Raw genomic sequence first — 25,881 nt, forward strand, 5'->3', positions numbered from 1 at the left:
AATTAATAAATTGCTGTTTGCTTATTATAAAGGACTTACAGAAGAGAGGGATACAGAAAATGAAGAGGGAAAAAAACTAGGGCTATAGGAAAAAGAAGAGTAGATAACTCTGTATTCCATGTCAATTTGTCTTGCTACACGAAGTTTTTAAAGGAAATACTTTGAAGTCATAAGTGAGGAGAAAAATAAAAAGTCATTATATTTTATAAAAATTAAAAAAATTTACATTTTTAAACAAGTGATGTAAATAATATGCATGAGTCAGCAGTTGACATATTCTAAGGTCTAACACGTATACACTTTTTGTGTCCAAACTAACAATGAAAGCTAAATTGTCTAGAAATTGGGTGTACCAAACTACCAAGCTATAAGAGCTCATATTAAAAGCTTTTATACAGATATAAATAATAAGTGAAACTTTCTGGCAGATTTAAACTGTATACCAGACTGGTACTCAAACCTGGAAATGTGCTCTACCACCTTAGATACCGGAGCACAAGTCATGACCCATCCTTTCCTCCAAAAGTGCTAGTCCTTCAAGGTTTCCAGGAGAACTTCTTTCAAGTCTGAAAGTAGGGGATGAGTTTTTGGTGGAATTGGAGGAATGAAGACAGGTCATGCTCAGGTAAATCTGTTGTTAGATAACTTTCTCATCAAAGGCAAATGTCTCAGGTTTGAGCTATAGTCCGCACACAGTTTTAATCTATCATGAAGTTTCATATCATCACACACTCTGCTGCAGAGTGAAAGTACATCCTTATCAGTAAATAACACAGGGCAATAAATTTTATCTTGAAAACTTTTTTTTTACTTTGATAGCTGATCTTTATAGATTCTTATGAGCTGAATCCAAATCTAGCCTTAGTTTCTTTGTATCACCCATGGTTTTCGAGCAATATTCTTTTTATTATATAGTATAAAAATCCTATACTATACAATAAATGGGGAAATTAATGAAATGCTTTGTTACAACATAAGCATGGTTTGTATTTACAGTAAGCTACTTAAAAAAATGATATGTGATAATAGAGGTTTTACTTGTCAGCTGGAATTGGTATTTATTTGATTTTTCTTTTTTCTTTGAAGCTTCTTGTGTAGCTTTTTCTATGATGAGTCACTTGCTGTACTTCTTGGTGAAGTGACCAACAGTAGTCCCCCATCATGTTGGTGTTCCAGTGCCCTTGGTAGCAGTTTTCCATCACTTTAATGTCCTGGTGAAAATTCTCTCCTTGCTCCTCAGTCATCAGACCAGGAATTTCTGAGCAGTACACTACATCACCTTCTTGTTGAAAAAACTTGGAAAATTGCTGATCTCTCTTTCGATACATGTATATACTGGTTCCAGCTGCCAATAAGTTCTTTTCTCTTAATCTAGAGCCAAGCAATTCCGCTTTTTCTTTTGTTAAGCTCAGATCCCTAACTAAATTGTTAAGTTCAGTCTAGTAAACAATTTGAGCTCTAGACTTTCTGTATTACAATGGAATTCATCATCATCTGGTTCATCTAAATCAGATGGTACATCAGAAAATACTTCTGTTGGAATAGAATTTAAATCATCTGGTGGTTCGGGAATCAGCAAATCTTCAGCATGCCCTACTGATCGGATGGCAGACAGAAGGTTAAGGTAGCTTATTACCTTCCTGTTTTTTGAATTATGACCAGTACTATCAACACTGCAAAAGTAGAAATCATTGGAATGATTTCTTGGTTCCCTCCATATCATAGGAACAGCAAATCTAAAGGTTTTTCCTCCTTTTTGGACCATTTCCTCAGACCTTCAACATACACATAATATACCTTATGCAGCGCCCAATATATATCTTGATCATCAAGTTTAGATCCAAAATATGATAGATATACCTTTTTTAACAAAGTCTGTAATGTTTCTTTGGTGTTTTCAATCGCAAATTCACCATAAATGTAATAAAAACTGTCCACAGAGTTTTTACAAACACAATTAGACATTGTACTGATCACATGTTTAGGTAACGGGAAAGTGAGGTGAGGTTGACAGTAAACCAAGCACCATCTGTCAACTCAAAAATAGAATCGACATTTTTTGCCAGCAAATGTTTTTCAGCAGTGCTACCAACAACATCTACATTCATACACTTCGTTTTAAAATTATTATAACTAAATAAAAGCTGTTAAATTCTTTAAAAATAGCTTAATTTAATAAATTTAACTGTAAAATGTGAAGAAATGGTGGATGATACAGTTTTTTAAGTATCATATTTGGATTTCCCATCCTAAAAAACATAAGAATAAGTTATTTTTGGCAAAAAAATTCCATCATTGGCCTGTATAATTAACAGAACCAGAAACAAATATATTTTTAAACACATCTCTTTGGTAAAATAAGTACAGCAAGAGAAAGTCAGTAACAAAAGCTGTAAAAATTACATCTATGATGAAATGAGAGCCACCATGGTGCACATAGGCCACTGCACTCTGCCAGGTAACACTCTCTCCAAGCCTGTTATTGTACATTTCACTGGAGGATCAGATTATCATCTAGAAGCCTGTTATTGTGCATTTTACTGGAGGATCAGATCATCATAAACACTGTAAAAGGAACTCTGGGAGAAACCATTGTGATAACCTGCCACATTTTCAGGATCCTGCATGTTGTGTACATGAATTACAAGTCCTACTACAACCAGCATATGCCCTTATCCACTCTATGTAATTTTTTTTTAGACTTCTTTGTGAAAATTCAACACTGAGATTGCAGGTAACATCTCAGTGCTGGAACTAGAGGGCTGAAGGTGCATAGTAATTCAAGTGGTCTGCCTGCAGCTGTGGCATGAAAAGAGAGTGAATGCTCCTCACACATGTTGGTTCTAGCTGCTGCAGGTCACTGATGCTGCCTCACTGAATGGCATGGCCAAGTGACCAGTTGGCCACACAGGTGCCATGTAGTTGCACTTGTTCATGCTCAATTGCAGATATGCTGTGAGTTTCCACTATGCACATGTGAATTGTGCTTCCATTACTATCAGAGTTGGAAAAAGCTTATTTGAGTGACAAATAATGAATACAGATAAAATTATTATTTATTATTAAATACTGAATCTTGTAAATAACAAATAAAAATAAACAAGGAAAAACACTTCTTTGATACACTATTTATTTACATCAATAAAAACATTTATTTATTACTTCTGAATAAAAGGCATTAAGAATAATAGCACTGATTGGCTGTTCCATTGGTTCTTGATGGTATACTTCAGAAGTTATGAATGAAAACACATATTATAGAATATTATGTCAGTGTCATGTGTGTTTTCTTTCGTAATAATTAAGAACAAGAGATAATCCTTAAATACAATGACATTTTTTGGATCAATTCATTATCACTTATTAAACAAATGTATTTTCTGTTGCTCTTAAATTAGTTTTGAGAACAACTCTTTTTTTTTTTTCAAGTGCTTTATCAGATAGTTTATTTAACTTGTGAAGAATTGCCATTGTGACACACTAAATAAAATATTTCCTAGGCATGAAATGAGGATATCAGTGTCTTATATCTCCTGATAATCCTATAAGAATTTGAAATCAGAATCTTATTCAATAAAAATTAAGAAATCATCAATTCCCATGAAGTTTTTGGCAAATAACTTCATTATGATTATGCATTAGCTTCACCTCCCAAATCACATTCAAAATAAATTTCCTGTTTATTTAATAACATTATTTGAAACTTATTATTTGATTTCTTCAACATTCCTTTGGCCAGTAAATGCCCAAAGTCAGTTATAAGTACCCCCCCCCCCCCCCCCCCAAAAAAAAACAAAAAAGTGAAGGACGTCAGTACAGGTCAACTGTTCATTTGTAAGTCACCAGTAATACCCTGCTGCAAAAATTGACGTCAGTCTGTAGCAATATTACAAAGAATTTTAGGTACTCAAATCCAGTGTTTCTTCTAAAAATTTTCAGTCTCAATTCTATATGTATCAGCATAGACAAATGTTGAATTCAAAAACTATTCCATCTTCTAACAGAAAGATTAGTCAAGGTTTCATGTCTTAAAACAGTTACTTTGTACATCCAGCATCAGTCCACAAACTCTTAGGAGACTTAAGATTTAAAGCCTGTTGATGCTAGCCATTACAAACCTCGAGTACTTATTTTATTAACTCATTTTTTAGCCTACGAACACAAAAAATTGCGTAAATATACCAGCAAAACTCCATTACGTGATAGTGCAAGCACTCTTAGTACAGCAGAAAGTAATGCACATGAATTGTTTCTGTTGGCTGCATTCTGATCTTTGGCTGATTACTCAGAGTACTTTCACATGTTATGAGAAGGTAAGGGAGAGTACTGGCAAGTGCAGAGTCAGATGAATTGGGCTGAATTGCTATTGTAATTGCTAAGGCAATCTGTTGTTGTAACATATTTACTTTTTATCTGTTAGGATGTACAGCAAGTAAAGCTGTGCTGAATGTGAAGTTTGGTTTTAACATTTGTAATATTACCCCCCCCCCCCCCCCCCACACACACACACACACACATCACCAATAAATTTCTCTGCCTCCGCAAAAGTTTCAAAAGCTTTGAGAGATGTAAGATATACAAAAGAAAAACTTTTTACTTATCTTCATCTTTTCTTCTTTTTGACTGCAGTTCTCACACCTGGGGCTACATTCTTGAGGCTGTAATTTTTGTATAACTTTGTAGATTCCAGATGACAAATAATTGTTGAAGTACTTTCTGTTGCTATGACTTTTTTATTTTACCCCAGTCTTCTATATCACACTGACTTCGCAATCTTCATTTTCAAAAAAACCAACAATTACATTGTTATTGACAAAACTGAAAAATTTGTGCATTTCCATCAGAGGCATGCCCACTATTACTTACATTTTGTGGTACTCACAGTAATTCATTGGGTTTACAAAGCAAAAGAGTTTACATACATTCTTGACAAAAGTACAGTCTTCACCAAGTTATACCATTATTTCATAAATGAGTCCAGAAATAAATGCAATAATTAGTGTTAGATTGTGCAATTAATAATATGAATTTTAAGTTAGAAAAAAACTTCATAATATCAAATATTTCTAAAAGAAGAGTAATTTTAGCTGTACATTTTGATTGTAACAAATTAATTTCTTTTTATACATTTTATCTTGAAATATAATACACCATATACAAATTCTTGAAGTGAAATAGTTGATATAATTTTAACCTATACAAGATTTAAAATACTTTTAGGTATCATATACTTCTATAAAGAAAGAAAAAAAAAGGTAATGCTAGAGGAAGGTGTCCCATTACACACTGCGGTGCTTTACTGCCAATTGTGTTGCACTCTTTCCTTCCTCCCATCTCTTATCTGACTTACAGAGCCACAAAAATTGCAATAAATTTTAGAAAAATTGGATGACCATGAAGAAACAGGTACCAGATTTTTTGAGACCCATTTGTTTTATGCCTCAATTTTCATTCAGACTCTACTCATCTTAAAAGACATGAGAAAAATACAGTAACAAATGTAATGTTATATTGTGTATATAAAATACTGTTGTCTTAAATAAGCACTGTAGCTACAAGATATCTGACAACAATTATTTTTAAAGAATGGTAAATCCAGGATGGAATGTAACAATATTATGAGAAGGAAAGTTGCTAGTCACCACATAGCAGTGACACTGAGTCGCATATAGGCACAACAAAAAGACTCTTAGACTTAAACTTTTCAGCCATTGGCCTTTGTGAACAATAGACACATATACGAACACACTCACACACGTGCAATGCAACTCACACACACCACTACTGTCTCAGGCAACTGAAACCACACTGCTAGCAGCAGCACCAGTGCATGATGGGAGTGGTGACTGGGTGGGGGTAAGGACGAGGCTGGGGCAGGGAGGGGGAGGGATACTGTGGTGGGGATAACAGACAGTGAAGTGCTGCAGGGGGATAAGTGGGGAGGGGGAGGGGAGAAGTAGCAGAAAAGGAGAGAAATAAGAACACTGGGTGTGGTGGTGGAATGACAGCTTTGTAGTGCTGGAACTGAAACAGGGAAGAGGTTGGATGGGTGAGGACAGTGAGTAATGGAATTTGAGGCCAGGAGGGTTACAGGAAAGTAGAATGTATTGCAGGGAAAATTCCCACATGCACAATTCAGAAATGCTCATGCCGATGAGAAGAAATCATATGGCACAGGCTGTGCAGCAGTCATTGAAATGAAGCATATTACGAGGGTGGCTCGAAAAGCTCTCGGAATCACCACAAGAGGTCAGTGCTAGTGCAACGAGTTGTTCACTTGATATTCATTAGACTGTTCCTATAAACACATGCCACATCAGTGATCTTGTAAGAGAGCTGTTGTGGTGACGTGGCTCTGTTGTTGTTTCCACATAGTGATTTGTGAAGATGGAAAAGATCGAGGATCAAGCAGTGATTAAGTACTTCGTAAAGAAAGGTATGAAAGCAAAGGACATTCATGCTGATTTCCATAATACACTGATCTTTCATATTCAGTTGTTGCCAAATGGACAAATGAATTTAAATTTGGTCAGGAGAGCTTAGATGATGATCCTTGCAGTGGATGGCCAAGATGTTTCACTACTCCAGGAATAATTGCAAAAGTGCACAAGATAGTCATGGGGGATTGCCGATTGGAAGTGCATGAAATTGCTCACATTTGCCAGATGTCATTCGAAAGGGTATATCACAATTTAACTGAAGAATTAGAAATGAAAAAACTATCTGCAAGATGGGTGCTGTGACTCTTGATGCTGAATCAAAAACTCATGAGAATGGATATGGCAAAATTACATGAACTTCCATCTCTTCCCAAAACTGAAAATTTTCCTTGGTGGATGACGATTCACTTCAAACGAAGACTTGATAGCCAGAGTTGACAACTATTTTTCAGGCATCGAGGAAACTCATTTTCAAGATAGGATCAAGGCACTGGAACACCACTGCACCAAGTGCATTAATCTACAAGAAGACTACACTGAGAAATAATTTAAAAAAATTCAATGATGTAAGTACTTTTTTTCTATTCCATTCTGAGAACTTTTCAAACCATCCTCATATGTTTGACATCTTGTTAAGAAAAAGGGTGGTCCATTTGTTTCTTGGCCACAGTCTGTCATTGGCCATTCATGCCAACAAACAGCTTGTTGGTTGTCATGCCTACATAGAATGCAGCACAGTGGTTGCAGCACAGCTTGTAAACCACATTACTGGTTTCACAGGTAGCCCTGCCTTTGATGGGATAGCTGATGTTAGTGACCGGATTGGAGTAAATGGTGGTGACAGGATGTATAGGAAAGGTCTTGCATCTAGGTCTGTTACAGGGGTATGAGCCATGAGCTAAGGGATTGAGAGCAGGGATTGTGTAAGGATGGACGAGTATATTGTGTCGGTTCGGTGGACAGTGGAATACCTCTTTGGCAAGGGTGGGAAGGATAGTGGGTAGGACATTTCTCATTTCAGGGTGCAATGATAGGTAATCAAAACCCCTGCAGAGAATGTAATTAAGTTGGTCCAGTCCTGGGTGGTACTGAGTTACAAGGGGAATGCGCCTCTGTAGCCAGACGGTAGAACTTTGGGAAGTGGTGGGAGACTGAAAAGATAAGGTATGGGAGATTTGTTTCCCTACAAGTCTAGGAGGATAATTAAGGTCAGTGAAGGCTTCAGTGAGACCCTCAGTACATTTAGAGAGGGACTGCTTGTCACTGAAGATGTGATGACCATGGGTGGCTAGGCTGTATGGAAGGACTTCTTGTTATGGAACAGATGACAGAGAGGGGAGTAGAGAGATGCGAGGAGATAGATGGACTCAGGGGAGAGGTTGTGGGATTGGCCTAAGGATTTGAGTAGTGACAGGAGATCCTACTGGGTTACTAGAATGGGGTCACAGTGGCAAGGTTTGAGGGTGAAAGTATCTGAAGTATCTGATAGGTTAGACAGAGAGCAGGAATCCTTCCCACCAACACCAGCTTTTCTAAATTGTGCAGGTGGGAAATATCCCTGCAGTACATCCTATGTTCCTGTAACCCTCCTGGCCTGAACTTTCAGTAGTCACTGTTCTTGCCCATCCAGCTCCTTCTGTGTTCCCATTCCAGCACTACACAGCCGTTCATGCTACCACCACACCCTACCTTTTTATTTATCTCCCTTTTTGCTACCCCCCCCTCCTCCCCATTTCTCCCCTGCCATCTGTTTAACCTGCACCAATTCACTGTCTGCCACACCCACCACACTATCCATCCCCCTCTCCACCCCAGACTCCTCCTTATCCCCACCCAGTCATCTCTCCCATCATCATGCAGTGTGGTTTCAGTTGCCTGGGACTGCAGTCACCTGTGTGAATTGCATTTGCCTGAATGTGTGTGTGCGCGTATTGTTGACGAATGCCAATGGCTGAAAGCTTTAAGTGTGAGAGTCTCTTTGTTGTGCATATCTGTGACTCAGCATCTCTGTTATATGGTTAGTAGCAACTTTCCTTCTGGTAATATTGCAAGAATTATTTTTTATAGATGAACAGGTACCATTTTAAGTAAGTGTTAGATTTTACTTTGACAACAAAAAATCATAAGAAAAACCAATAAGTTAGACAAAATAGCAGCAGCAGTAACAAGATGTGATGGCCTAACACTAGTTATAGAATTCTGTACAAGAAGTAAATAAATATAATACACTGACATTCTACATTATTCATTATATAAGTATACAAATAATTTACACATGATTAAATTTATTTTAAAGACCTACATGTTCAATTAATTAGTTTATTAGTTTCATTTTTCATGGATCATTTTGAACAATAAATTGCAGTGACATGGAATGAGTCACATTACATTCACATTGCAAATTAATTTGTAAATACTGCTACATGCTGAACATTTTCCTTTGTTAAAACATTACAGATGTGATGTAGTAATTCCTACTTACCACCTTTTACATGTTACAATAACAAATTATATTACAGAATACAAAGAGTTGTCAAGGAAAAACATTTTCAGTTCGCTTTCAGGTTTATTTTGCTGTCAGAGATTTTATATCACTGGGTAAATGATCAAAAATTTGAGTTGTATGTGTACCCATATTTGTGCTATCTATAAACTTAATGTGGAGTAATCAGTGTTATTTTTCCTTCTGGTGCTGTAATTATGTAAATAATTGTTCCTTTTGAAATGTAGTGGATTAATTACTACAGACTTCATGATGTAATAAATATACTGTCAGGCAATGGTCAGAATACCCTACCCCTTAAACATATATCTACAAGAACATGAGTGAGCACTACATATTATTGTTACAGCAAGTTTTTGAGCAATGAAGACTTTCTTTCTTAAAGATGAGCTATCCCAAAACATTATTTCAAATAACATTGAATTAATATATGAAAAATATATCAACTTACTGATTTGTCTCTCCACAAATTTGAAATGATTCTAAGTGCAAATATGGCCAAACTAAGTTGTTATAGGAGTTCCAAAATGTGTTTTTCAAGTTAAAATTCTTATCAATATGGTTACTTAAGTATTTTAAAATTTCCAGCCTATTTATTATTACCTCACCATGTCTTATACTTATCATTGATGTAGTACCCCTAAATAGGCGGAACTGAGTACACTGTGTCATTTTAAACTTGAGGGTGAGATGATTTTCAGAAAACCTGTCAAATATTACTTGCACATTGTTTAGCGTTTCCTCTGTTTCTGTTTGTATGCTTTAACTGAGTACAATACTAGTGTCATCTGCAAAAGGAACTAGTTCTGCTTGTCATATATTAGATAGAAGGAAGTACCCATACATGATGAACAATAGTGGACCTAAGTTTGAACCTTGAGGAAACCCATATGTTAATAGTTTGGGCCTCCACCATTCTCAAATACAAAGGTGAGTGAAAATTAGAAAATTTCAGTCACAGTTAATGAAAGTTGACATAATAACTTAGTTGCTACATATGATGAGATACTAAGATTTGATATCCTTGGGCATTTTTGCTTCAGAAAGTCACAGATTTTGGCATTGCTGATATATTAATTTTTAAATAAAACACAGAGTATATCACTTTTCTTGTCTTTTATTATGTTCACTGGTAGAATATACATTGGCCATCTGGCAGCCTCCAAAAGGCAATAATGCAGACTGACTTTGTGGCTCATGCACAACTATCTTTTATAGAAAACTAAATAATCAAATACACTACTGGCCATTAAAATTGCTACACCAAGAAGAAATGCAGATGATGAACAGGTATTCAGTGGACAAATATATTATACTAGAACTGACATGTGATTACATTTTCACACAATTTGAGTGCATAGATCCTGAGAAATCAGTACCCAGAACAACCAACCACCTCTGGCTGTAATAACATTGAGTCAAACAGAGCTTGAATGGCATGTACAGGTACAGCTGCCCATGCAGCTTGTAATGTACCCTCTTTTGTCCAGGGTGAAAATCAAATATCAATCGACAAACTTTCATTTAAATGCTATTTCAAACCCTGAGATTATGATGATCAATTGTTGACACCCTGCCAGCTTGGGTGGTCTGTATCTACGACAGACGACGTTAAGCTTAATATTTAGACAAAAGAATGATACATCACAGAATACTAAAACTAATTAAAATACCTTACCTTTATATGCTGAATTTGGTCTCATTGTCTTGATTCTCGCTGTGGTGCGTTCCATCCATCTAACATTGTTAATATTAGGCCCGGGTCTTTGTGTGCTAATGAAAACTGGTACTCGCTTTTTGTTTTACTATTGGTTCTTCATTTTGATTCATTTAACTTTTTCACAATAATTTCCATCTTCATATCACATACTATTTATAGATACTTTCTATATAAGACGACAGACTTCCTTCCGTACTCCCATCAACAGTCCACCTCACAAAACTGCGCTCTCCCCACAACCGTCCAACTTTCTCACTCCAACAGTCACCTTAACAATGTCCGACTCTCTACCTTTCACACACGAATGTCTTTGGCTCACACTGGTACCAACATATTCTCCAGAAATAAACAAATAAAGTTCATATTATAGAATAATATAATAAAAAAGATTTGTGCAAAATTAAATACTACATACAATAATATTAAATAAAAAAAATCATAGAAATGAAATTGGAGCACTGACCCTGCAAAAGCAGATGCGACTATAAGGGTGGTATCGCACTCTTCAGTAGTCCATTACATTACACACACCCCTCGAGATTTCATGCAAAAGTATTTTGCAAGAGATCTCGACAGATACGCAAAGCAACGAACCACTGTTTTTTTAAAAAAAATCTTCAATAGTTGTCTTCTCGTCTCTTTCTGCTGGTCTTCTCCTCTTGAATTTGTCCCCTTAATCGCCTCGTCTGTCAAATTATATCATGGTAATTTTCCTGAAATCATACAACACTTAATTAGTCACATATAAATACATTGGTATCTCACCCAGGATGCCTCTTCCCTACCATACTGGGTTTGATTACCAGAGTTCACTTACATATTTATATAATGATTGTACAAATATATTAGACACTAAAAGTAAGACATAAAAGAGATAAATGTGGTCTTATATCGACTTGGTTTTAACATCAGCTAAAAAGGTTATTTTCAATTTAGTTCAGACATCTACTGGGAAATATGTGGCTAATATTTTTTATGTAAAGAGTATCATTTGAACAATCTCAGTTACATAAGCGTCTCAGCATCCTCATATCAATAAGTTTTCCATGATGTAATGTAAAATAGCTAAAAAGTGAGAGTTTAGAAATGGCAGTGCAATGGGATCATGTTAACCGAGCCATCATCAGTGGTATCGTGCTTCACTTGTACACATGTATAAAATAATGCAAATGTACAAATTCAAAGGGGGCATTGCAATGGGAATCTGTAAACCCTGTCAAATGTAGTGGGAAAATACTTTTCTCACAAATATAAATTAAATAGTAATAAAGTGAATACATGTAAATACTACACAAAGTTTTGTGTTTATCATTTCCTGCATGTACTTTATCCTCTAATCCTAATCCACTCCATGCTGACACTCATCCAACCTACCCTTATCTCATATTCTGTGTCTATACAAGATCAATTTCTTTCAGAGTTAGTCAGTAAAACATAAATCTGCGGAGATACAGAGCTCCATCCACATAAAAGTGTTGTTGTTTTCTCAACTGATCAGAACAGAAGCTAGCAATTGCTTGGTCAGATCAGTTTTTCAATATAAGATAATAAAATCGCAAACACACTTCTAATCCTAAAATTCAAAGAAAATATAAATACATATATATGAAAATTCCCTCTACTCATGGCATAGGCAATGTGTAATCATGTAAATTGTACATCAATGTACAGTGTGTACTCCTCTCTCCATACCCAGTTCCTTTGTCACATAAAACATGTAGATTAGTTAATTATATTGCAGAATCATCCACCTTCTGCCACCAATACTTAGCCTTAAATCAATCTTGGCCATATGCACAGGATGCAAGACTAAACACTATGCAGAAGTCCAACCAACACCAAGGCGCATGGTGTCTATGTGTCTCCATGAGAACCACATAGTATACACAACTGTGGCAAAACAGGATCACCATGACTATTAGAGTATGAACACTGGTTCACTCAAGATTAATTGCAGTTTTTTATCCTCATACTTCAACTCACACAGTTTGTAGTAAAGACATGTTACTCTGGTTATAACTTCTCGCAGTCACATATCCATATCGTAGCATAAAAGTCACTTCACAAGTGTAAATTTGTGGTTAGTGTAGTTGCCTATGTCATAAGACATGACGTCTACTCCCCATTTCATTAACCCCTACTGAGCTGACCACACAACAAAACCAAAGTTTCATAGCTTTGTGCATAAGTAAGTGAAATAGTCAGCATTTTGATATCTGCAGTTTCAATGTATATCTTCAGTAAGTGATTAATTCCAGATTTCTAATGTCATTTAGAGTGTACAGTTTTATCATATATAGACTGCTTTCACAGTTATTTCATAGATCTCAGAATCAAATCTTGACAGAATTACCTAAGTGTTTGTGTATTACAGACACAATATTGTTAGTGGCAAGGTGAAATTTTGACTAAGTAATAACGCAAGGCATAAAGAAATTTAAATATTACATAAAAAGGATTCATGAATAAAAGTTTACCACTGAAAAATCTCATCTACTGTTATTTCTCTCTAGTCCTATCATTGTGTTTTTATGTTATGTATCAGTAAATCAAAATGTACATTTCTAAAGGGTATGGTATCCTATTAAATCCATATATACTTGAGGTAATAGTAGATAAGCCTCACAACAGGCAATGGTACAAATTATTATACTTAAGTACTCATATTTTGTGAGTTATGCCTCAACAAGAAAAACAATGTATAGCATATATAAGTGTTCTAAAACTATAGTTCAGGTAAGTTTCTCACAGAAATGATAATTGTTTCACTGGTTCAAGAGTAAATGCCTGTCCAGGTATCTACTTATGTGCACATTGCACATGTTTTCAAACAAGATAAGACTAGTGATCTGTCTTGAAGCAACATGGCCCAATACTGCATTAAAAGTCCATAGTTATTGGACAAGACAAAGTTATACAATAAAAATGATAAAAAAGTTAAAACTCCATAAGCATAAACAAGAATAAAAACATGAAAACTTCTCTCCCCAACACAAATACTTAGCATAAGAGTGTGTTGGTCAGTTACTCATAAAGTCTGGTTCATAAAGGATCTTCAGTAACAAAATGTTACAAACAGTTTACACTGTGTGTAATAAATATCAATAACAAAGATATTAAGCATAATGTCTAAATGAATAAGCTCTTTTGAGCACAACATAGCCATATTCAAACAGATGAAGTATGGCCTCATCAACTTACACTAACACAATGATACTAAGATTAAAAATCTATATTTTCAAATCACATGAGTATAAAGAAACATTTAAGTTTTGCACTCATCGTGCAAGGCAAGAGCATAAGATATTCATTGTAATAACCATAAATACACTCCTGGAAATTGAAATAAGAACACCGTGAATTCATTGTCCCAGGAAGGGGAAACTTTATTGACACATTACTGGGGTCAGATACATCACATGATCACACTGACAGAACCACAGGCACATAGACACAAGCAACAGAGCATGCACAATGTCGGCACTAGTACAGTGTATATCCACCTTTCGCAGCAATGCAGGCTGCTACTCTCCCATGGAGACGATCGTAGAGATGCTGGATGTAGTCCTGTGGAACGGCTTGCCATGCCATTTCCACCTGGCGCCTCAGTTGGACCAGCGTTCGTGCTGGACGTGCAGACCGCGTGAGATGACGCTTCATCCAGTCCCAAACATGCTCAATGGGGGACAGATCCGGAGATCTTGCTGGCCAGGGTAGTTGACTTACACCTTCTACAGCACGTTGGGTGGCACGGGATACATGCAGACGTGCATTGTCCTGTTGGAACAGCAAGTTCCCTTGCCGGTCAAGGAATGGTAGAACGATGGGTTCGATGACGGTTTGGATGTACCGTGCACTATTCAGTGTCCCCTCGACGATCACCAGAGGTGTACGGGCAGTGTAGGAGATCGCTCCCCACACCATGATGCCGGGTGTTGGCCCTGTGTGCCTCGGTCGTATGCAGTCCTGATTGTGGCGCTCACCTGCACGGCGCCAAACACGCATACGACCATCATTGGCACCAAGGCAGTAGCGACTCTCATCGCTGAAGACGACACGTCTCCATTCGTCCCTCCATTCACGCCTGTCGTGACACCACTGGAGGCGGGCTACACGATGTTGGGGTGTGAGCGGAAGACGGCCTAACGGTGTGCGGGACCGTAGCCCAGCTTCATGGAGACGGTTGCGAATGGTCCTCGCCGATACCCCAGGAGCAGCAATGTCCCTAATTTGCTGGGAAGTGGCGGTGCGGTCCCCTGCGGCACTGCGTAGGATCCTACGGTCTTGGCGTGCATCCGTGCGTCGCTGTGGTCCGGTCCCAGGTCGACGGGCACGTGCACCTTCCGCCGACCACTGGCGACAACATTGATGTACTGTGGAGACCTCACGCCCCACGTGTTGAGCGATTCGGCGGTACGTCCACACGGCCTCCCGCATGCCCACTATACGTCCTCGCTCAAAGTCCGTCAACTGCACATACGGTTCACGTCCACGCTGTCGCGGCATGCTACCAGTGTTAAAGACTGCGATGGAGCTCCGTACGCCACGGCAAACTGGCTGACACTGACGGCAGCGGTGCACAAATGCTGCGCAGCTAGCGCCATTCGACGGCCAACACCTCGGTTTCTGGTGTGTCCGCTGTGCCGTGCGTGTGATCGTTTCTTGTACAGCCCTCTCGCAGTGTCCGGAGCAAGTATGGTGGGTCTGACACACCGGTGTCAATGTGTTCTTTTTTCCATTTCCAGGAGTGTATATACAAAGCAAAATGCAAGATTAAACAGCAAAGATACAGATCAAGACAGAGTCCCAAGTTTTCAATATTGTGACACTGTAAACTTAGCTTGGACTTTTATAATGCTTCAACTCTGTGATGTTACGTAGATCAAAAAGTTTATTAAAAACAAAGATTCCAAGACTTACCAAGCGGGAAAGCGCCAGCAGACAGGCACATGAACAAAACACACAAACACACACACAGAATTACGAGCTTTCGCAACTGGCAGTTGCTTCGTCAGGAAAGAGGGAAAGAGAGGGAAAAATGAAAGGATGTGGGTTTTAAGGGAGAGGGTAAGGAGTCATTCCAATCCCGGGAGCGGAAAGACTTCCCCTAGGGGAAAAAAAGGACAGGTGTACACTCGCACACACACACACATACCCATCCGCACATACACAGACACAAGCAGACATAAGGGAAGTCTTTCCGCTCCCGGGATTGGAATGACTCCTTACCCTCTCCTTTAAAACCCACATCCTTTCATTTTTCCCTCTCCTTCCCTCTTTCCTGATGAAGCAACTGCCAGTTGCGAAAGCTCGTAATTCTGTGTGTGTGTTTTGTTCATGTGCCTGTCTGCCGGCGCTTTCCCGCTTGGTAAGTCTTGGAATCTTTGTTTTTAATATATTTTTCCCATGTGGAAGTTTCTTTCTATTTTATTTAGACCAAAAAGTTTTCTAGATTCAGGATAGATCAACCTATAGTCATTTGTATGTGGGTTCTCAGATATCACAAATGGTCCTATATAAATATCAAAGAATTTCTTAAGTTCCCCACACAATAATTTTGACTTTTCTACTGTTTTCACTAGGACTAAATCTCCCACATTAAACTCGCACATTTTCTCCCTCTTATCATGTCTACTTTTCCTAATTTCCCCTTGCTTTTTCATGTTGTTCCTTACAATCTCCTCTCTTTCTTCTTTTGACAAGCTGTTACATGCTGGAAACTCAATCAATTCACTAATAAGAATTGGTGGCTTTTTATCATAAAGTATCTCATGTGGAGAGAATCCTGTTGAACTGTGCTGTAAGCTATTCATCACATCTTCAAGTTTGCTAATGTAATGTATCCAAGTGTTGTGGTCAGTATGACAGTAAGTCCTAAATAATCACCCAATTTCATGCATGTATCTTTTGGCTGGGTTGCTGGATGGGTGATAAGCTGAAATAAGTATGTGGTTGATCTCCTCTCTATATATAAATGTTTCCCACCTTTTTGATGTAAACTGTGATCCGTTGTCACTAAGAATTGCCTTGGGTACACCTACACATTTAAAATAGTCACGGGTAAAACATGAAAAAATGTTTTTGCTAGTAGCATTCCTCAATGGGTACAACTTAATAAATTTGGAAAATAAGTCCACCACTACAAAAACATACATAAACCCTCCTCTAGTGGTTAGCAGTCGCCCATACAAGTCAATTGCTACAACATCAAGCTGCTGTTTCGGAAGTATATTTTGCATCTGACACTACTCATTTGATTGGTTGCCTTTACTCTCTGACACAAGTCACAAGTGGACATGATTTTCCTCACAGTCCTCACCATATTGTAAAAGTAAATTTTTTCTTGAATCTTTTGTATACATTTTGCTGCCCCACAATGACCATAACTTTAATGGGTATATTTTACAAGTAATTTGACAAATTCATATGGCCAACATAACTTCCATACCTCACTATCTTCCTTCATCCTCCGAAATAATATTCCCCTATGAACTTTGTAATACTGCCCTACTTTTTCTTTTCCCTTTTTTCCAATATAACTTTTCACCAGTTTCCACTCTTCATCATGATTCTGAAACCGTCTAATGTCACTGCAGATTTTCACGACATCTTTCTCCTCATTTATCCCTTTTAAATACATAATTTTAAATTCATTCCCTCCTTCATCACCATTGTCACCAATAGATTCTCCCAAAGGATGCCTTGAAAGAGCATCTGCTATGCAATTTTCATCACCTTTAATATATTTGATGGTGTAGTTAAACTGCTGAAGAAAAAGTGCTCATCTCGTGATTCTACTATGGTATAATTTACATTCTTGTAAGTAGGATAGTGCTTTATGATCTGAAAAGACTATCACCTTGTGACCCAATAAATAATTCTTAAATTTAGAGGAAGCCCAATGAACGGCTAATAGTTCCTTTTCTGTAATGGTGTACTGCCTCTAGTGTTTCTGCAATGTCCTGCTGGCAAAAGCAATAGATCTATGTTCTTCCACCCTATTCTGACTTCTCACTTGGAAAAGGTGTGCCCCTAAACCATAGTCACTACTGTCAGTCACAATACAGAAAGGCAACCCAAAATCTGGCCTACATAAGATTTTACTATTTACCAACTGGTGTTTAATCTCATCAAAAGCAATCTGACAATCTTTATTCCAATCCCATATAGTATTCTTTTTAAGCAAATTCCCTAAACAAGGTGCATTTGTTAAACTCTCTGCTTGAGCAATCTTATTTTCTACTATGCTTTGATAATCTTTGTCATCAATAGAAGTCTGTTTTTCAAAAGGATCAATGCACAATACTTCCTATAGAATCCACGCAGTCCGAGAAATGACTTTAGCCGTTTCTTATTCCTAGGTGGTGCAAACTTTGCAATTGCTTCAATTTTCTCATCATCTGGCATAATTCCATTGTCAGATATAATGTGCCCCAAAAATTTTAATTGTTTCACTGCAAATTTACATTTCGATAACTTTAGTGACATTCCTCCTTTTCTAAACTCCTCACAAATTTCCTTAAGTAACCCTCTGTGTTCTTCCCAACTTTTACTGGATACCAAAATATCATCTACATATATAGTTAATTTATGTAACAATTCCTTTCCCAACACATAATCTAAAGCTCTGATAAACTCTGCAACAGATACATTCAGCCCAAATGGTACTACACTAAAGGTATAACATTTTCCATTATATAAGAATGCTGTGTATTTCTGAGATTCCCTTGCTAATGGTATTTGATGAAATCCAGAGGTCAGATCGAGGCTAGACATAAACTTTACATGTTCAAACTTGTGTAGTAATTCATCAATGTTTTCAGGATGATCAGTATCCGTACATAATAATTTATTGAGGAACCTAGAATCTAGGACAAGTCTTACACTATTATCCTTCTTGGCCATGGCTATGATAGGATTATTATATTCGCTATTACACCTCTGAATAACCCCCCAAGTCTGCATCTTTTCCAACTCTCTCTCTACAGCTTTCCTCCTGCTTAATGGAATCCCATAAGGTTTAATGAAAAATGGATCATGCGGTTTGAGTACAAGTTTACATTCATACCCTTTCAGTCTGCCTGGTCTGTCACTAAATACATCAGAATATTCCCATAAAAGTTCCATGAGATCAGATTGTTGTTCCCTAGTTAAACTCTCTGCTTCAGCAATCTTATTTTCTACTATGCTTTGATAATCTTTGTCATCAATAGAAGTCTGTTTTTCAAAAGGATCAATGCATCTCCCATCATCTAAATAATACACCCCCCTGATCTGATTATGACTATTACTATTCTTCTCAATGAAGCTCTTTGTATACAACTTATTTTTATCTGTTGGTTCCCTAAATTTGACAGTTTTGTTTTTCCAATTAAATCCCATATCCACTTTTACTATCCAATCCATACCTAGAATTATGTCCTCACTCAGGTCCGGAATGACAAGACAACCCTGATCAAAGACCACATCTCCAACTTTGAAAGACAAAAGAATTTGACATTTTACTGTTTTACTGAATCTTCCTGTCGCTCCCCTAATTTTAATCCCAACTACTGGTAATTCACAAATTAATGGGTTTTATTTATCCTATCCCTCAATTTTTCACTGATTCCTGATATCGGGCTTCCAGTATCAATCAAACAATAACCTGTCCAATCATTAATACAAATTTGTATATATGGGCTTCCTACAATTTCACTCTCCTGCTCACCAACATCTTCATGCATCAAGTCATCTTCTACGCTTTTAAAATTCAGATCTTCATTTTGTTTGACATAAGCTAAACTATTTTCAGTCTGCACATTGTGCAGAAGCCAACTAGGATTCTCAACACAAACATATTTAGACACATTATTATTATCAGTAATCATAGGCAATTCTTTACATTTTATACCTGTTTTTGCTTTTTCCCACCAAATAGGATGTACCTTCTCGCAGATGGATAACAATTGTATCCAAAACATATTATGTTTATTAGCCTCATTAAGGCTGTCCCACAATCTACACATGAACTCTTGTCCCTGGTTTCCTAAGTTAATAATTACCTTCTCTTTATTCGCAATATTAATGTCATCCCTATCTATCCCCTCGATTACTGGTGATGTATTAACCCACGTGACTGCAGCCTGATCCTCTTGTAGTGAATGATTATTTTCTCTAACACTGTTACCCTCCTCCTTCATAACTACATCTGCATCATTCTTAATCACAACAAATACTCTTATCTCACTTTTATATTCCATATCATCACTATCATCAACTGCCTCTTCCTCAGCATCATTTAACATCTCACCATTTGACTCAACTTCCCTAACCTTAGCTACTTCAGCACGACTTCTCACATCAACATCACACTCTACTTCTTCTAATTCTACAACCTTATTATTCAGTACTTGATTGACATTCTCACCCACAGAAGTTTTTACATCACTCAGATCTCGATTTACTGCAATTTCATCAGAATACATTAATCCATTTATTCCGAAGGTATCATAACTATTATTAACATAGGAACAACCACCCACATCCCCCCTCACATCACTTTCTTCCTCCCGAAACAAATTATTCATTATCTCCCCACTTATCTCTGAATCTTCATTACTATTGTGTCTAGAATTATCTGTGTTCATAGCCTTCTCACTGACTTGCTGCCAAAACTGTTTATCAAATGGTCTCTTATCAATTTCCGGTGCTCTTGTCATGTTATTACAATGTCTTTTTCTGTAATCATTTTGCCCATACCTATTCTGATTCCACTTAGCCTGATTTCTAGCATTGTATCTGTTTGTCCCAAACTGACAGGCCCTCATTGGGACGGCTCTTAGTTTAACCGGCCTTCCCCCTTCCCATCTTGTCTTCTATCTGGATTTTCCCATTGTCTATTTCTGTTCCCACCATAATAATTACCTCCCTTATTCTCATGTTGACGCCAGTTGCTATTCTCTCCTCTATTGAAATCTCCCTGAAAATTACCTTGACGATCCTGCTGATTATTCCCATTATGATTATTTTTCCTACCATTATTCCCATTATTAGAATTTTGGTTCCACCCTCCATGATTTTGTTCATAATGATGCCCATTAAATCTTTTGCTTCTTTATAATGCACGATCCCATTTCTCCACGTAATTCAAAAATTGTTCAACTGAATCATCTGGCCCATATACCAAGTCCCACTGAACTCTATTTGGTAACCTCCTTTTTAGAGCGTCTATTTGCGTTAGTTCATCAAAAGGTCTGTCTAAATGCGCCAACTTTCTTAGCTGTTTCTCGCAAAATTCCCTCATTGTACCATCACATTCTTTATAATTAGGCCCATTAAGAAAATTGCTTTTGATTTTGGCCTGAACAGACGCTGAGAAAAATTTGTTCAAAAAACTTTTTTTCGAATTGACTATAGGTTAAATCAGAACTGGCGGTTAGATTAGCCCACGACAATGCTTCTCCATCTAAGAATTCTTTAACAAATTTGATCTTTACAGTGTCACTCATTCCGAACGAAAAATTGTCACGACAGTTCATAATGAAATCAACTGGGTGTAATTTTCCGTCTTCCGGAAAATTACGCACGTTTGTACCTGGCCAAAATCCGTTAAATGAAGTCGCTACCGATTTCATAGGTAAATTATCCCGAATTTCATTTAATTGTTTCTGTAGTCGAACTACCTCATGCTCATTGTCTTTAATTACATTGTTACAAGAATCTACATTATGTTCAATAATTTTCACTTTTTCTGTTACCTTGTTTTCGAACAATGACAATTTGTCATCGACATTTTTCGTGTGTAAATCAATTCTGGTAATCATTTCCCTATCTTTAATTTTTCTCTCACTCGAAAATGATTCAAAATACTTCGCGGTTTCTTTCACTTCCCGTTTGATTGTTAATTCGACTTTATTGAGTTTATCTTCCACATTGTGTACCCTATCTTCAATTTCGTCTGTTCTCTCCTCCAAACTGGTTTTCGTCTCTTTCATTTCCGATCTGATAGTTGAACATTCATTAAAGAATTCCTTAGCCAATTGGCTATTTTCTTTTAAAAGCTTCTCTTCTAAATCAGACACTTTCTTTCCCTTACTTTTCGCATTTTCTGTAATTACATTATTCAAGAAACTAAATTGTTCAGAACATTGCTTATTCAAACAACTAAACCGTTTGTTCAAAGTATCGAGTTGTTCAGCATTCTGTGTTAACAGTAATTGCAACATTGCGGACATATCTAATTCCTCAACCTTTCCTTCCGATTTTTTACCTGCCATTTCTGTACTAGCACTTGCTAGAAAAATTTCGATACACTTTTTATCCCCCTGCTGATTTTGTTCCAACTCGTCTGTCACGGTCATTTTTAATCGAATTAAGAAACTCTTGCTCCGACAGAACGCCCAAAATGTCAACAATACAAATAACTTAATAGGTGTACTTATCTCGTTTTTCCGCGTGGTCCCACGTCCGTTATTATTTTCTTTTCTTATTCTTGTTGGGTTGTTACTTCCATTTGTCAGTAGATTATATTTCCTTTCATTTAGATCGTTCTCCTCTTCTTTCTAATACATTATTAGTCCATACCTGTTAACATAAAACGAGTATCAGTCCAATAATGCAATGGATCCCGGACAAGAGCCCCCAATTGTAATGTACCCTCTTTCGTCCAGGGTGAAAATCAAATATCAAGCGACAAACTTTCAATTCATTTAAATGCTATTTCAAACTCTGAGCTTATGATGGTCAATTGACGACACCCCGCCAGCTTGGGTGGTCTGTATCTACGACAGACGATGTTAAGCTTAATATTTAGACAAAAGAATGATACATCACAGAATACTAAAACTAATTAAAATACCTTACCTTTAGATGCTGAATTTGGTCTCATTGTCTTGATTCTCGCCATGGTGCGTTCCATCCATCTAACATTGTTAATATTAGGTCCGGGTCTTTGTGTGCTAATGAAAACTGGTACTCGCTTTTTGTTTTACTATTGATTCTTCATTTTGATTAATTTAACTTTTTCACAATAATTTCCATCTTCATATCACATACTATTTATAGATACTCTCTCTATAAGACGACAGACTTCCTTCCGTACTCCCATCAACAGACCACCTCACAAAACCGCGCTCTCCTCACAACCGTCCAACTAACTCACTCCAACAGTCACCTTAACAATGTCTGACTCTCTACCTTTCACACACGATCGTCTTTGGCTCACACTGGTGCCAACATATTCTCCAGAAATAAACAAATAAAGTTCACATTATAGAATAATATAATAAAAAAGATTTGGGCAAAATTAAATACTACATACAATAATATTAAATAAAAAAATCATAGAAATGAAATTGGAGCACTGACCCTGCAAGGGCAGATGCGACTATAAGGGTGGTATCTCACTCTTCGGTAGTCCATTACATTACAAGTTTCAACATGATACCACAGTTCATCAAGAGTAGTGATTGGCGTATTGTGAAGAGCCAGTTGCTTGGCCACCATTGACCAGACGTTTTCAATTGGTGAGAGATCTGGATAACGTGCTAACCAGGGCAGCAATCAAACATTTTCTGTATGCAGAAAGGCCCGTACAGGACCTGCAACACGCGGTCGTGCATTATCCTGCTGAAATGTAGGGTTTCGGAGGGATCAAATGAAGGGTAGAGACACAGGTCATAACACATCTGTAATGTACCGTCCACTGTTCAAAGTGCCGTCAATGCGAACTAGAGGTGACTGAGACGTGTAACCAATGGCACCCCATACCAGCACGCAAGGTGGTATGCCAGTATGGTGATTATGAATACACACTTCCAATGTGCCTTCACCACCATGACGCCAAACATGGATGCGACCATCATGATCTCCAGGGATCTTTTTACTTATCTTCTTTTCTCATATTTGTCTCCAGTTCTTCATGTGTGGGGTTTTTTTCTGGAGGCTGAAATTTTTGATATGTAGGTTCCTAATGACGTGATACGCTGAAGAAAACCTGCTCTGTAATTTCCGTTGCTGTAATTTTTATTATATCACATTTTTCTATATCACTCTGTCTTTACAACCTCCACTTTTAAATAAAAAATCTGTGTCAGTTGGACCATCAGTGAGAGGGCACCATGAGTTCCTGCTGCTAATAAGGAGAGTATACCATTTGTTTATTACACATTTTTACGAGCTTCAAATGGGAACAATTTCAGTAATGGGTAGGAACTGTCACCACTGTGTACAGAAGCAATCTGAGTTGGTGACCCTTCACTCACAGCTCCAGGCTGTGTTGGCTTCCATCATACAGCTTGAGGCTGCTGCAGAGGTGCCTCATTGTGGTGGGTTGGATATGGGTATGTGAGGGACATCAAGCATGTCTCACATGTCACCCAATCAGTCCACTGCTGTGGCTGTCTCAGGTACTGCCTGCACTGAGGTTGATCCCTCTCCCATGGTCGAGTGGGAGATCATTCCAAAGTCTGGCAGGCTGCAAAAGACTTTCTGAGTGGACAATCGTAGGGCCTGCCCAGTTCGTTTGATGACTCAGTTTTGGGCATTATCTTTGAATAGCAGGTCAGCAACTGGAAGCAGTTAATTCCATAAATTATCTGGGAGTACTCATTAGGAGTGATTTAAAATGGAATGATCATATAAAGTTGATCGTCGGTAAAGCAGATGCCAGACTGAGATTCATTGGAAGAATCCTAAGGAAATGCAATCCGACAACAAAGGAAGTAGGTTACAGTACGCTTGTTCGCCCAATGCTTGAATACTGCTCAGCAGTGTGGGATCCGCACCAGGTAGGGTTGATAGAAGAGATAGAGAAGATCCAACGGAGAGCAGCGCGCTTCGTTACAGGATCATTTAGTAATTGCGAAAGCGTTACGGAGATGATAGATAAACTCCAGTGGAAGACTCTGCAGGAGAGACGCTCAGTAGCTCGGTACGGGCTTTTGTTAAAGTTTGGAGAACATACCTTCACCGAAGAGTCAAGCAGTATATTGCTCCCTCCTACGTATATCTTGCGAAGAGACCATGAGGATAAAATCAGATAGATTAGAGCCCACACAGAAGCATACTGACAATCCTTCTTTCCACGTACAATACGAGACTGGAATAGAAGGGAGAACCGATAGAGGTACTCAGGGTAGCCTCCGCCACACACCGTCGGGTGGCTTGCGGGGTATGGATGTAGATGTAGATGTAGAGTGACAAAGTCTCTGAACTGGATGCAGTTGTCCAACCTGTTCCAGAGGAAGCTTCTTGGCCTGCAAGTTCTGGGCATTCACAGAGGGTGGATTTACTGGTAGCTGAGAACTCTAATGTTAGACGCATATTGGAGCCCCTTAGGAATATGGTGGAGGGGAAGGCAGTGTGCACTCTGTGTGTACACCAGGGGGAGTCATTCCGGATGTGGAAAGGATGCTTCCAGGTGCCATGAAGAGTAGAGGGTGTAGCCAACTGCAGGTTGGTGCCAATGACATGTGTCACTTTGGATCAGAGGAGATTCTCTCTGGTTTCAGGCAGTTAGTGGAAATCGTAAAGACTGCCAGCCTTGCTTGCAAGATTAATGCAGAGCTCACCATTTGCAGCATTGTCAATGGAACCGACTATGGTCCTTTGATGTAGAGTCGAGTGGAGGGTCTGAATCAGAGGCCCAGGTGGTTCTGTGACCATATAGACTGCAGATTCCTTGACTTGCACCATTGGGTGGTGGGTTTCTGGGTTTCGCTTAATAGGTCAGGAGTCCACTACACACACGTATCAGGGGCTGTGTGGAAGGGACTGGGTGGTTTTTTAGGTTAGAGAATATCCGGAAACCACAGAAAAGGCATCTGTCTAAAAGGGGGCAGGTAAAACACAGTACGGTAGTTGTAAAAACAATCAGCATTGCACTTGTAAATTGTTGTAGTTGTGTTGTGAAAGAACCAGAGCTCCAAGCCTTAAAAGAAATAACTGAAGTTCAAATAGTTACAGGTACAGAAAGCTGTCTATAGCTGGAAATAAATTAGCCAAATTTTTTTCAAATGGCCTAACAGTGTTCAAAAAGGATAGATTAAATACAGTTGGTGTTGGAGTACGTATTGCTGTCAGAAGTAGTATACCTTGTAGTGAAATTGAAGTAGGTAGTTCCTGGGAAATAGTACGGGTAGATTTTAAACTTGGCAAATCAGACTAAACCATTAATTGTATTGTTTTACTGACCCCCTGAGTCAGAAGATATAGCTGCTGAACAATTCAAAGAAAAC

At 38.0% G+C, this 25,881-nt stretch overlaps 1 protein-coding gene across 1 annotated transcript in view; it reads left to right on the forward strand.

Annotated features, from left to right (window-relative positions):
- The window catches only part of LOC126284472 (nidogen-like), a 158,013-nt gene that overhangs the window by 16,068 nt on the left and 116,064 nt on the right, over window positions 1–25,881 (forward strand). The window lies entirely within an intron of this gene.

The sequence above is a fragment of the Schistocerca gregaria genome, chromosome 8 (genome assembly GCF_023897955.1).
Source record: "Schistocerca gregaria isolate iqSchGreg1 chromosome 8, iqSchGreg1.2, whole genome shotgun sequence".
NCBI lineage: Eukaryota > Metazoa > Arthropoda > Insecta > Orthoptera > Acrididae > Schistocerca > Schistocerca gregaria.